The sequence below is a fragment of the Aquarana catesbeiana genome, linkage group LG10, assembly GCF_042186555.1.
Source record: "Aquarana catesbeiana isolate 2022-GZ linkage group LG10, ASM4218655v1, whole genome shotgun sequence".
Lineage (NCBI taxonomy): Eukaryota > Metazoa > Chordata > Amphibia > Anura > Ranidae > Aquarana > Aquarana catesbeiana.
In genome coordinates this window covers 117,923,419-117,937,886 of record NC_133333.1, presented here as the reverse complement: position 1 = coordinate 117,937,886, position 14,468 = coordinate 117,923,419, and the positions used below count along the sequence as shown (strand labels likewise).

The window sequence follows — 14,468 nt, the reverse complement described above, 5'->3', positions numbered from 1 at the left end:
GACCTTACTTACTCTATTATTTTTTCATACTAGGAAATGCATTGTCCTGTCTTGGAAGAGTTTTACTCTTCCATCGGTAGAGTTCTGGAAGGCTTCAGTGAATAGGGCCTTACCTTTCTATAAAGCCACGTATTTGAGAACCCGTATGAATGAGCCCTTCATTTTAAAAAAAATACATTTTTGCAAATTTTTTTTATGTTATTTATTTATTTATTACTTTTTTTTTTTACAACGCTTTTGGGGGACTTGGGTGAAATATCAGGGGTCTAAACCAGGGTTTAGATCCCTGACATCTCTCCTTTGAGGTGGAGAAAGGAATTGTGGACACAGGTTCTTCAATTCCTTTTTTCTGTAGCCTTAGCTGCATTGAAGATGAATGAACAGGAGACAAAGGCTCCTGTTCATTCACACACTGTAACATAGTAAACGCAGTTTACTATGCTTCAATTATGAATGGACACAGAATGGAGAGGGAAGCCACAGCGCTGCAGGGGGAGCACACAGAGGGGCACTCCCTACAGCAGCTGTAAGCTGGTGCAAGAGAGAGGGGGAGAAATTAGCTTTCAGCTGCGGCAGAGAGACACACAGGTCATCATTCTTATAATTGCCCCAGCACCAATGCCCCTCCCTGGTATACCGATGGTACCCCCTTATCAGCGGCCCTGCTCACCAGTATAAGATTGGCTGGCCTATATTTTTAATGAAATTTCACTTAATTAATTCAACTCATACATTTAAAAATAAAGCTGTCCACAAATGAGTGGGAGAACACAGGGCAGGACTTGGAGAAGCCATAGAGTTCTATGCATGTGATGGTCTCTACAATTATAGGAGCACCCGACATATTATTTTAAAGGGGTGTGTGGAAAGCCCATGACTTCTAAGCAATTAAACCAGCAGAGCTGAAGCCAAGAGGTCATAGAGAGTCCCAGGTTCTAAGCTGTGCCTGCACAACAGCTGGAATAACTTCTGGAAAAGCCGCAAGGCACATGGTTTTGGAAGTGTGCACACAGGCACTATTTTTAACAAGCAAATTTAGAGTGATTTCATTAAAAAAGAAAACATTAGTTCTACTTAAAGGCTGTAATTTCAGGGGTGGGAAGTTCTGCAGCAGGATATGTCCCCTGGCAGCTGGTGGAATGACTGCTGCAGTGGGAATAGTAGGACAGGGAAAGCAAGGCTGGTGAAGGGAATCTATTATTAGGACAGATAGGGTAATATGTCAGCAAGACTGTGAAAGTGAAACAGAAGGGATTGATTTACTAAGACTTCATGTACATGGGACGTTCTTACAACCTCTCCTGAACGACTTAACTTGACAGATAGTAACCCAAGTTTAAAACGTCCGTTTTGCCGCGTTTACATGGTGCATTTTGGTCGCGTTTGCGTTTAGAAGCCTTTCTAAAAAAAAAAAAAAATGTTTTTTTTTTTAAATGGCCAAAAACGAAAAACGCCTATAAACGAAACGCAGTTAAACGCAGGTTACGCGGGTTACCGTGGAAATCTTCGGTGTCTGAACCCATTTTTTTGCTTTCAATGAAACGCTGTTAACCCCCCTGGCGGTAATCCCGAGTCTGGCTCGGGGTGAGATTTCAGTACCAAAAGCGGTGACCCCGAGCCAGACTCGGGATCACATCGCAAGATCCAGGAAGAGCTTTCTTACCTTGTCCCCTGGATCCTGCGATGTCTCCCCGCTGTGATCTGCGAGCCGCCGTGTCTCGCTTGATTCACAGTGCCGAGCTCCGTTCCCTTTGAGCGTTGCAACACAGGGGGACGGAGTTCGGCGCCAAATTCAAGTAAAAAACACAGTATAGATACAGTATACTGTAATCTTAAAGATTACGGTACTGTATCAAATAATTACACATCCCCTTTGTCCCTAGTGGTTTGTCCAGTGCCCTGCATGCAGTTTTATATTATAAAAACTGTTCTTTCTGCCAGGAAACTGGAGATTGTCCATAGCAACCAAAAAATGTCCGTTTACATCAAAAGTGCTTTTAGACCAGCTAGAAAACAGGGATAATAAATTAGAATCACTCGCAGAATTGAGCGATAGTGATTTGTGGGGAGAGCTGTCATCAAACCCTAAAAGTAATGACAGCGACAATTCTGCAACTGAGCAAATTTCAGTGTTTTTGATTTGATTACATTAATGAATAATTTTTATTATTATTATATTATTATTATTTCTTATAATTATCTTTAGTTATTTATTATATTATAATTTATGATTTTGTTTTTCAAACTTTATTATACCCGGGATGTCTACTAGACTCTTGTTTGGACAGATTTAAGTGTGTTATTCCTAAGAATTACAGGCCTACAATATAAAACGCCAAATTTCCATGCAAAATAATGGTACCGCTTTCAGCACCTAAAATCTGAAATAATCATACCGCCAAGGAGGTTAAACACAACTACCTAAAAATGGCAGTAAACAAGACTGTGTAGATGGTCACATAGGATAACATTTAATGAGTTCAGGGGCAGTTGAAAAAAGCGTCCAACTGCCTCAGAACGTACGTTTAGCAGCGACCCGTGTATATGGGGCCTAAAGCTGGAGAGTGCAAAATCTGGTGCAGCTCTGCACAGAAACCAATTACAGTGCCTTGCAAAAGTATTCACCCCCTTGGCATTTTTCCTGTTTTGTTGTCTCACAACCTGGAATTAACATGGATTATTTGAGGATTTGCATCATTTAATTTACAGAACATGCCCACAATTTTGAAGATTTTTTTTTATTGTGAAGCAAACAACAAATAGGACAAAATAACAGAAAAAATCAATGTGCATAACTATTCAGCCCCCTAAAGTCAATACTTTGTAGAGCCACCTTTTGCAGCTATCACAGCTCCAAGTCACTTTGGATAAGTCTCTATGAGCTTGCCACATCTTACCACTGGGTTTTTGCCCATTGCTCCTTGCAAAACTGCTCCAGCTCTTTCAAGTTCGATGGTTTGCACTTGTGAACAGCAATCTTTAAGTCTGACCACAGATTTTCTATTGCATTGAGGTCTGGACTTTGACTAGGCCATTCCAACACATTTACATGTTTCCCCTTAAACCACTCAAGTGTTGCTTTAGCAGTGTGTTTGAGGTCATTGTCCTGCTGGAAGGTGAACCAGCATCCTCGCCTCAAATCACACACAGAGTGGTACAGGTTTTGCTCAAGAATATCCCTGTATTTAGCACCATCCATCTATCCCTCAACTCTGACCAGTTTCCCAGTACCAACTGCTGAAAAACATCCCCACTGCATGATGCTGCCACCACCATGTTTCACTGTGGAGATGGTGTTCTTTGGGTGATGTGATGTGTTCGGTTTGAGACAGACATAGCGTTTTCTTTGATGACCAAAAAGTTAAATTTTAGTCTCATCAGACCAGAGCACCTTCCTCCATACATTTTGGGAGTCTCCCACATGCCTTTTCGCAAACTCAAAATGTGCCATTTTGTTTTTTGCTGAAAGTAATGACTTTCTTCTGGCCACTCTGCCATAAAGCCCAACACTATAGAGCGTATGGCTTATTGTCGTCCTATGTACAGATACTCCAGACTCTGCTGAGTAACTCTGCAGCTCCTCCAGGGTTACCTTAGGTCTCTGTACTGCCTCTCTGATTAATGCCCTCCTTGCCCGATCCGTGAGTTTTGGTGTACGACCATCTCTTGGCAGGTTTGCTGTTGTGCCATGTTCTTTCCATTTGGTTATGACAGATTTGATGTGCTTCTAGGTATCATCAAAGATTTGGATATTTTTTTATAACCTAACCCTGACTTGCACTTCTCAACAACATTGTCCCTTACTTGTTTGGAGAGTTCCTTGGTCTTCATGGCAGTGTTTGGTTAGTGGCGCCTCTTGCTTAGGTGTTGCAGCCTCTGGGGCCTTTCAAAAAGGTGTGTATATGTAATGACAGGTCATGTGACACTTAGATTGCACACAGGTGGACATCATTTCACTAATTATGTGACTTCTGAAGGTAATTGGTTACACCAGAGCTTTTTATGGGCTTCATAACAAAGGGGGTGAATACATACGCACATGCCAATTATCAGTTTTTTATTTCTGAAAAATTGTTTTATGTATATATTTTTCTAATTTTACTTCACCAACTTAGACTATTGTGTTCTGATCCATCACATATAATTCAGATTTAAAAAAAAAACATTGAACTAAAGGCTGTAATGTAACAAAATAGGTAAAAAGCCAAGGGGGTGAATACTTTTGCAAGGCACTGTAGCTTCTAGAATTTATTGTCAAAGCTTAATTGAACAAGCTACAGTTAGAAGCTGATTGGCTACCATGCACAGCTGCACCAGAATTTGCACTATCCTGTTTTAGTAAATCAACCCCATTGTGTTGTGTCCAAATTAAACATATCAAGGATTGTCAAATTGTTGAATAGGGCTGGGAAGGGCACCGTATCTAATGCCGCGTACACACGGTTGGACTTTTTACCTACAAAAGTCCGACGGACGCCGCCGGACCAAATCCGGCGGACAATCCGACCGTGTGTGGTCTCTATCCTACTTCCGACGGACCGTTTCGGTCGGAAATCCGACGTACTTTAGATTTGAAACTTGCTTCAAATCTTTACGTCGTATTTCCGCCACTCAGTTCCTGACAGAAAGCCCGTTCGTCTGTATGCTGGTCCGACGGACCAGATACGATGGAGGAGCAGGGTACTGCATCTCGCGCTCGCTGCAATAGGAAAAACAAATTTTCCTATTGCAGCGAGCGTGGGGGGCATCCCAAGCCCTTAGGTCTGGTATGGAACTTAAAGGGGAACCCCCTACGCTGAAAAACCGGCGTGGGGGTCCCCCCAAAATCCATACCAGACCCCGATCTGAGCACGCAGCCCGGCCGGTCAGGAAAGGGGGTGGGGACGAGCGAGCGCCCCCCCCCCTCCTGAAACGTACCAGGCCGCATGCCCTCAACATGGGGGGGTGCTTTGGGGGAGGGGGCGCCCTGCGGTGCCCCCCCACCACAAAGCACCTTGTCCCCATGTTGATGAGGACAAGGGCCTCTTCCCGACAACCCTGGCCGTTGTCCATGGTACCCCTACCCATTCACCTAGGGAAAAAGTGTCAATAATAAAACACACTACTAGAGGTCGACCGATATGGGTTTTTCTCTGGCCGATGCCGATATTTAGAAATCGCGGTGGCCGATGGCCGATATGTGATGCCGATTTTTTTGGGCCGATATATTAGGCCGATTTTTTTTTTTTTTCCTTCATCTCATAAAATTTAACAGTTAGACCCCTTTCACACTGGGGCGTTTTTCAGGCGCTTTTGTGCTAAAAATAGCGCCTGTAAAGTGCCTGTAAAATGGCTCCCCTGCAGTCTCAGTGTGAAAGCCCGAGTGCTTTCACACTGAGGCGATGCGATGGCAGGATGTTAAAAAAAAGTCCTGCAAGCAGCATCTTTGGAGCGGTGTATACCACCACTCTTGCCCATTGAAATGAATGCGCACCGCTGCCAAAGCTTCAGGGGCGCATTTAACCCCTTTCTCGGCTGCTAGCTGGGTTATAAGTTCCCCGCTAGCAGCCGAATAGCGCCGCTAAAATGACGGTAAAGCGCCGCTAAAACTAGCAGCGTTTTACCGTCAACGCATGCCCGCTCCAGTGTGGAAGCAACCTAAAGTGATACAGAAAATGTTTTACATTTAAACATTTATTAAACAAAACAAACCTCTAATCAGTTCACTTGTATGTAGAATTTAGATAAAAAAAAACTATATCTTAAAAATAAATACACAAAAACAGGTAATCAAAACTTTAGGACGAAAAAAAATGGGCTAACTTTACTGCTTAGTTTTTTTTTTAATTTATTAGTGTATTTTTTTTTTTAAATTGCGTTTGAAAGACCGCTGCGCAAATACCGTGTCACATAAAATATTGCAACAACCGCTATTTTATTCCCTAGGGTCTCTGCTAAAAAAAAATATATAATGTTTGGGGGTTCTAAGTGATTTTCTAGCAGAAAATACAGGATTTTTACTTGTAAGCAACAAATGTCAGAAAAGATTTAGTCTTTAAATGGTTAAACTGAGAACTTCTACACACAGAGTTCAGTCCATTCATAAGTGTAAACATTGTATCAATTCAGGTTCTTTTTATCAGATTTGGCAGGCTGCCCAGAGAGGGGAGAGAAGTGCTTCACAGAAGAATACAGGCAACTTGTATTGACTTCAGAAGTCATTTGCAAGTCGCGCTGAGTTATATCGGCCTTTTTTATCAGCACAATTGGCCGATGCCGATTAAGAAAAAAACACCAAATATCGGCCGATATATCGGTCGACCTCTACACACTACACAGGTTTTTAAAATAATTTATTAAACAGCTCCGGGGGGGATCTTTCTCCGGCTTTGGGGGTCTTCTTCCGGCTTCGGGAGTCCCTCCGGTTCTTCTTCTCCCGGCGTCCGGTTGGTTCTTCTCCGCTCTCTCCGGCCTCTTCTCCCGGTGTTCCAGTTCTTCGGCCGGCTCCTCCGCTGTCTTCAGGTAGCTCTCTCCCGAGTTGACCACGCCCCCTAAAACGTCACAGTCACAGCATGCCCAGGGACTGTGACATCATAAGGGGGCGGGGTCTCCGCCTATATAAGTCACAACGGAGCCCTCAGAGTACAGTCCAGCCGGATAGAGCGTCGTGTCAACATCTGGGGAAGAGAAGAGAAGACAAGAAGCCCAGAAGTCCGGACCTCCGCTGGCAAGAGAGCTACCTGAAGACAGCGGAGGAGCCGGCCGAAGAACTGGAACACCGGGAGAAGCGGCCGGAGAGAGCGGAGAAGAACCAACCGGACGCCGGGAGAAGAAGAACCGGAGGGACCCCGGAAGAAGACCCCCGAAGCCGGAGGATGATCCCCCCCCCGGAGCTGTTTAATAAATTATTTTAAAAACCTGTGTAGTGTGTTTTATTATTGACACTTTTTCCCTAGGTGAATGGGTAGGGGTACCATGTACCCCATACTCATTCACATAGGGTGGGGGGGCCGGGATCTGGGGGCCCTCTTATTATAGGGGGCTCCCGGATTCCGATAAGCCCCCCGTCCACAGACCCCGACAACCAATGGCCAGGGTTGTCGGGAAGAGGCCCCTGTCCTCATCAACATGGGGACAAGGTGCTTTGTGGTGGGGGGGCACCGCAGGGCGCCCCCTCCCCCAAAGCACTCCCCCATGTTGAGGGCATGCGACCTGGTACGGTTCAGGAGGGGGGGGCGCTCGCTCGTCCCCACCCCCTTTCCTGACCGGCCAGGCTGCGTGCTCGGATCGTGGTCTGGTATGGATTTTGGGGGGACCCCCACGCCGGTTTTTCGGCGTAGGGGGTTCCCCTTTAAGTTCCATACCAGACCTAAGGGCCTGGGATGCCTGCGACGGGGCTCGCAAGGTTTCAATCTCGCCAATAAAAGCAGCGAGATTGACTTCCTTTTCTAGTCCCGTCGTACCCGAGTCACGTTCAAAATGAACGGACTTGTCCGTGTGTGGGAAAGTCTGTTCATTCTGAAAGTCCGGCGGAAGTCCGTCGGGAAGACCGGATTCCGGAAAGTCCGGTCGTGTGTAGGTAAGTCCGTCCGTTCAGAAAGTCCGGCGGTAGTCTGCCGGAAGTCTGGCGGCAAGTACGTCGAACCTAGCTTCCCAGAAAGTCCGACCGTGTGTACGCGGCATAAGTAAGGAAAAAGAGAAAGTCCTTAAAAATATTTTAGCTAACAAGGATATATACTCAAATTTTGGACTTCCTAGGTAGTTATTTTGGGTTTGTTATAAGCTAACTCATATAAACAATGCTGGAGATGTTCAAAAGTTGCTACAAATTAAAAGACAGCAAACAGAAATGTAGCTCTTATTATGATCGATTTCCTATATTCAGACACCAACTGGGAGATTGAAGCTGGGGATTTAAGTATTTGATGTGCAATTCTGGGAACATTTAGGTAACCATGAATGCAATATGGTAACGTTTGAGTTGGTAATTAATAAAAAGAGGTTTACAAAAATGATCAAAAAACTTGCCACCAACCTCATTTATAGCTGGCTATCGCAGTAAGCGGCATTGGAGGGCTACAAACAGATACAAACAAGGCCTGGGGAATGCCCAGGAAAAAATTCCAAGCCTACTTACCACCAGTTCGCAGACAACCAATTTAACCTGTCTAACAGTATGCGTTAAAAACAGGGGTTTAGTCTGCACACATTTGCAAATGCATGCGTAAGCCACAGAGCCTCGTCACGGCACCCTGATATCTGTGTTCCTAACACTAAAATATGAGTGTCCCCACAGTGGCGGCACATGCATTCTGATAGATAAATGAGAGCAGGTGGACTGAAGGGCAGCCCATCCCTTCTTAAAGGTACAGGAGCACACTAAACACCCAGCAAATAGCACAATGGCTGCAAAGGTGCTGGTGCGTTGCTGGACCAATACACACACCAAGGTGATCTCAAAAAACTTGCCACCAACCTCATTTATAGCTCATTTGAGTTGGTAATAAATAAAAAGAGGTTTACAAAAATTATCATCTTTTGGAAAGTAAAGTCTAATCAACTCAGAGAAGCGCTCTTGTTGACTGGTAATGTACTGTTAGAGACATAGGTACCTAAAGGGAATTTTGAAAGAATATTTGGAGCTAATACTGTAGAAAATAGACTGCTGTGGGAACAAAATCTCCAGGAATTAAAGAAAACATGTTTGACTTAGTAGGACAGTTTTAGATATAAGACAGAGAAGTAAATCATTTTAGTTTCTCAGGATGAGGTTACTAATATTTAATTAATAAAATAAGGTGGATTGTAATGACAGCAGCATAAAAGGAAACAATGAGTGAAGACTGAACTGAAAAAAAAAAGATTGCCTAGGATATTAAAATAAAGCTGAACTCTGAAAAATGCATCTTCCGTTCATGACTACTGAAGCATTCAATAAATCTTACTTGTGGTCCTTTAGCAATGTTAGAGGCCGCACTTGAGGCCTGCTATATCAAGAAAGTTGACCGTCATTGATCCAGACTGTATGGAAAGCATTGTCTCCAATAGATTAAATAGAATATATAGAAATAAATTGCAACCTTTAATGGTTTTAAAAAAATGATTGCTTAGGATATTAAAATAAAGCTGAATTCTGAAAAAAAAATTATTTCGATACCGTACTGGATAAGTAAGATAGCTCTAAAATATGTATACTATGTTTCGATGGCTGCTGCGTATAGGTATAAACATACCTTTCTTTCTCGAACATCACGGGACACAGAGCCACAGTAATTACTGATGGGTTATATAGGTATCACTGGTGATTGGACACTGGCACACCCTATCAGGAAGTTCAACCCCCTATATAATCCCTCCCCCTTGCAGGGATACCTCAGTTTTTACGCCAGTGTCTTAGGTGATGGACGTGTAAAGATGTCCTGTGCTGAGCTCCAAAGGGAATATCCTAAGATCCTATACTGGGGCAAGCCAGGCGAACCGGATCCATTCAAAGTGTCTTTTCATGGCCGAATTGAATGGTACCCGGGCCTCGTGTCCGAAGAAACGAGGTTTTACCCGTAATGCTTCTCTTTTTAGAGAGCTGGACCCCGCAGATCAGAAAATGGCTTTAAACTTCCTAATTTCTGGCGAGGTGCTTTACGGTCCCAGAACTGTTGGATCCCCCTACTGATGGGGGCCCCAGTCTCTGACGTTTTTTTCAAACGGAGCCCACCGTGAGAGGTGAAGATTGGGTCTGTGTAAACAGCACCCTGCGGCTGGATAAGGTAAGAGGAGATTCCACAGAATTTTTGAGTTCTAGTGGCTTTTCTCCTTTAAGATAAATGCATGCTATGCCTATTGTGACCACCGGGGGCTGCCAAGAGCACAAACCTACACATGCTGAATGTCTGTCTCAGGTGTTGTAATCGCTGTGTATGTCCCAGCGTATCAAGCAGGCTGCAAGCAGGTAAGGTGGATGGGGGGATTTCTCATGTTTGAATGTTCCCCCCCCAGGCTAGAGAGGGGCCACAGGGGTCTAGAAAGTGGTTATACCACCCGGGCTCTGTGGCCTAATGGCCACCATCTCTGAAGATAGCCGTTCAGGCAAATCTTGTTACCAGTCTCCCTCCTCCCCCCCCCCCCCCCCCATCCCCAGCCTTTTCTCCAGAGCATGACAGGAGAGTCGGCAGTGTGGGAAGCGCTCGTTTTTTTCAAAACTCGAGGGGGGGGGGCGGTAGAGGAGGGGGCGGGATGTCAGCACAGAGTGTTTAGACTCCCACTCAGGCCAGCTGCAGGCTGTTAAAGGCACTCTGTACAGGTGCCAGTAAAAAGACTGGAATATTTAGGTCTGATTATACATACAAGCCAGGAGAAAATATTTCTACCCCAGGCAAAGATCACTGCTTTGAGAGAGCTGATTCTGACAGTAAGGACCAAGAAGGGTCCCTCAGTCCGCCTTTGTATGAGGCTACTAGGGAAGATGGTGTCTTCATTCGAAGCAGTTCCCTATGCTCAGTTTCACTCAAGAATGCTGCAACACAGTATTCTGTCGACCTGGAACAAGAAGGTTCAGGCATTAGACTTTCCGATGCACCTGTCGCATGCGGTGCGTCAGAGCCTCAATTGGTGGCTCATACCCGAAAACCTGCAGAAGGGGAAATCCTTTCTACCGGTTACCTGGACGGTGGTAACAACAGATGCCAGTCTGTCAGGTTGGGGAGCAGTTCTGGAACAGGCTGCGGTCCAAGGGGTATGGTCCAAGACAGAGAGGACCTTACCCATCAACATTCTGGAGATCCGGGCGATACATCTAGCTCTAAAAGCCTGGACTATCAGGCTACAGGGTTGTCCGGTCAGGATCCAGTCCGACAATGCCACAGCAGTGGCTTATGTCAATCATCAGGGAGGCACCCGGAGCCGAGCTGCTCAAAAAGAGGTGAACCAGATCTTAGTCTGGGCAGAGATGCATGTGCCATGCATATCGGCAGTTTTCATCCCGGGAATAGAGAATTGGCAGGCGGACTATCTAAGTCGCCAGCAGTTACTTCCAGGGGAATGGTCTCTGCATCCCGACGTCTTTTGGGCCATATGCCAAAGATGGGGGGTTCCAGATGTAGATCTCTTTGCATCCCGATTCAACAAAAAGATAGACAGATTTGTGGCAAGGACAAAAGATCCTCTTGCATGCGGGACGGATGCGTTGGTGATTCCGTGGCATCGGTTCTCACTGATTTACGCATTCCCGCCTATTCTGCTACTACCACGACTCCTTCGCAGGATCAGGCAGGAAAGGAAGTCGGTACTTCTGGTGGCCCCCGCTTGGCCCAGAAGGACTTGGTATGCAGAAATAGTAAGGATGACGGTGGGTTCCCTGTGGACCCTACCGGTACGCCCAGACCTGTTATCTCAAGGTCCAGTGTTCCATCCTGCCTTACAAACGATAAATTTGACGGTTTGGCTATTGAGACCCACGTTCTGAAGAGTCGTGGGCTCTCAGGTCCTGTCATATCTACCTTGATTAATGCAAGGAAGCCAGCTTCCAGGATGATTTATCATAGAGTCTGGAAAGCTTATATAACCTGGTGTGAATCCAGAGGTTGGCATCCCAGGAAATATGTCATAGGTAGAATCCTTGATTTTCTACAGATGGGATTAGAGATGAAGCTGGCCTTGAGTACCATCAAGGGCCAGGTCTCTGCTTTATCAGTATTATTTCAGCGGCCACTTGCTTCGCATTCTTTGGTCCGAAACTTTATGCAGGGGGTGATGCGTCTTAATCCTCCGGTTAAAGCGCCCCTAAACCCCTGGGACTTGAATTTGGTCCTGGCTGTGTTACAGAAACGGCCTTTTGAACCAATAAGTCAGATTCCTTTGGTCTTGTTGACAAGGAAATGAATTTTTCTGGTGGCCATCTCTTCTGCTAGAAGAGTATCAGAATTAGCAGCCCTTTCCTGTAAGGAGCCTTATTTGATTATACACAAGGATAGAGTGGTACTACGCCCTCATCCTAGTTTTTTACCGAAGGTGGTTTCTGATTTTCATTTAAACCAAGACATTGTTCTACCTTCCTTTTTTCCAGATCCCTGTTCTCCGGAAGAGAGATCTCTACATTCGTTGGATGTAGTAAGAGCAGTTAAGGCCTATCTAGGGGCAACTACTCAGATCCGCAAGACGGATGTTTTGTTTGTGCTGCCAGAGGGTCCCAATAGAGGACAGGCAGCGTCAAAAGCTACCATTTCTAAATGGATTCGACAGTTGATCATTCAAGCTTACGGTTTGAAACAGAAGATTCCTCCGTTTCAGATCAGGGCACATTCCACAAGGGCTATTGGTGCTTCTTGGGCAGTGCATCACCGGGCCTCTATGGCTCAAATCTGCAAGGCCGCAACCTGGTCTTCAGTTCATACATTCACCAGATTCTATCAGGTGGATGTGAGAAGGCATGAGGATATCGCCTTTGGGCGTAGTGTGCTGCAGGCAGCAGTACAGGGTCCTCAGGTCTGATTGCACCCTACTTGGTCGTGGTTCCCCCCCCTCAGGTAGCATTGCTCTGGGACATCCCATCAGTAATTACTGTGGCTCTGTGTCCCGTGATGTTCGAGAAAGAAAATAGGATTTTTTAAAACAGCTTACCTGTAAAATCCTTTTCTTTCGAAGGACATCACGGGACACAGAGGTCCCACCCCTCTTCTAATACACTATATTGCTTGGCTACAAAACTGAGGTATCCCTGCAAGGGGGAGGGATTATATAGGGGGTTGAACTTCCTGATAGGGTGTGCCAGTGTCCAATCACCAGTGATACCTATATAACCCATCAGTAATTACTGTGGCTCTGTGTCCCGTGATGTCCTTCGAAAGAAAAGGATTTTACAGGTAAGCTGTTTTAAAAAATCCTATTTTTTGCAACCTGGCACCTACAAACAGCACAGGATTTCCAGGTGTTATAGGAATGAGAGCTGCAGCTACCACAGTGAAGGGCTCTAGTTGTATCCCCACACCCTCCTTTCTCCTCTCCCATTCACAAAAAGCCTTGTTTTATTTTTCACAAAATAAAAGAAGTTCTGTGAATGAAGGATGGGATGGGAGTGGAGGGGTGGGTTTGCATCATGATCTCTAAAATGTATATTAAATCGGGCTGTAGGAACTAAAAATGTGGAAGCATTGATGTGTAAACACAATGATCTGTAGCAGTAATGTAATGCATCTCCCGTCTATGACTATCTCCTGAAGCATTCACTAAATATTACTTGTGGTCCTTTAGCAATGTTAGAGGCCACATTTGAGGCCCGCTATATATCAAAAAAGTTGACCAGCACTGATCCAGACTGTATGAAAAGCTGTGGGGTTGATTTACTAGAGGCAAATAATAGACTGTGCACTTTGCAAAGTGTAGTTGCATTCTGCAGGTGCAGTTGCTCCAGAGCTCAGTAAGACCCCTTTCACACTAGGGCTGCAGCCGCGTTCGCAGTAAAGCTGCTCATTTTAGCGGCGCTTTACTGCTGTTTAAGGGGCGCTTTTGCACCGCTTTTCAGCCGCTAGCGGGGCGCTTTTAACCCCAATGAAGGAGTTAAAAATTCCTGTGTTGCTGCGGTTTCAGATTGATTTTCAGGCGCTGTCCATTCATTGCAATGGGCAGGGGCATTTTGGGAGCGGCGCTCCCAACCTGCCCCAAAGATGCTGCTTGCAGGACTTTTCCGTAAGCCGCGCAAGCACACCGCCCCAGTGTTAAAGCACCCATTGCAGAGAGTGAGAGGCAGATTTTAGGTGCTTTACAGGCGCTACTTCTAGAGCTAAAATGCCTGAAAACGGCCTTAGTGTGAAAGGGGTCTTAATGAGGTAAAGCTTCACTTTGCAAAGAGTACCCAATCATGTGCAAGGAAAATAAAACAAACTGCATTTTTTTCTTGCACATGATTGGATGATGGAAGCCAGCAGAGCTTTTGCTTATTTTCTATGCATATGGAGCAACTGCATTTTGCAAAGTGCACAGTCTATTTGCCTTTAGTAAATCAACCCCATTGTCTCCTATAAGTTTAATAGAATATATAGCAATAAATTGCAACATTTAAAAAAAAAACACTTTATGGTGTAATTTTACTTTCATCCACTATGTACACACGTGGAAATGTGTGGCTATTCCCAATTTTGCCATAGAAATCTGAATTAAACAATGTTTGCCTGCTCTGCTTATGTATGAGCTGTGTGATATAATGGATGACTATGGCAATGTTTAGTTTATAGGTTTTTTAAAGTGTTGAAAGCTGGAAAGTTGCCATTTTACATAATAGTCACTTTACTCTGGAAAGAAAGTAAATGGCATTGTAAATTTGTCAGTTATAATGAATTCATTATCTTAAAAAAAAAAACAGTTTGCGTTAAGGAAATTGTACTTGTATTGTTTAAGATACTCAATAAGTGTGCATTTCAGTTTATAGCATCTGCTGTTGGTTAGTTGGTTTGGTAAATACGTATTTCTTTAAATATGTGGTATGTTTAAATATGGTGTTT

At 44.7% G+C, this 14,468-nt stretch overlaps 1 protein-coding gene across 1 annotated transcript in view; it reads left to right on the top strand.

Moving 5' to 3' along the window:
- Positions 1-14,468, top strand: part of MCAM (melanoma cell adhesion molecule) — a 185,652-nt gene that overhangs the window by 72,466 nt on the left and 98,718 nt on the right. The window lies entirely within an intron of this gene.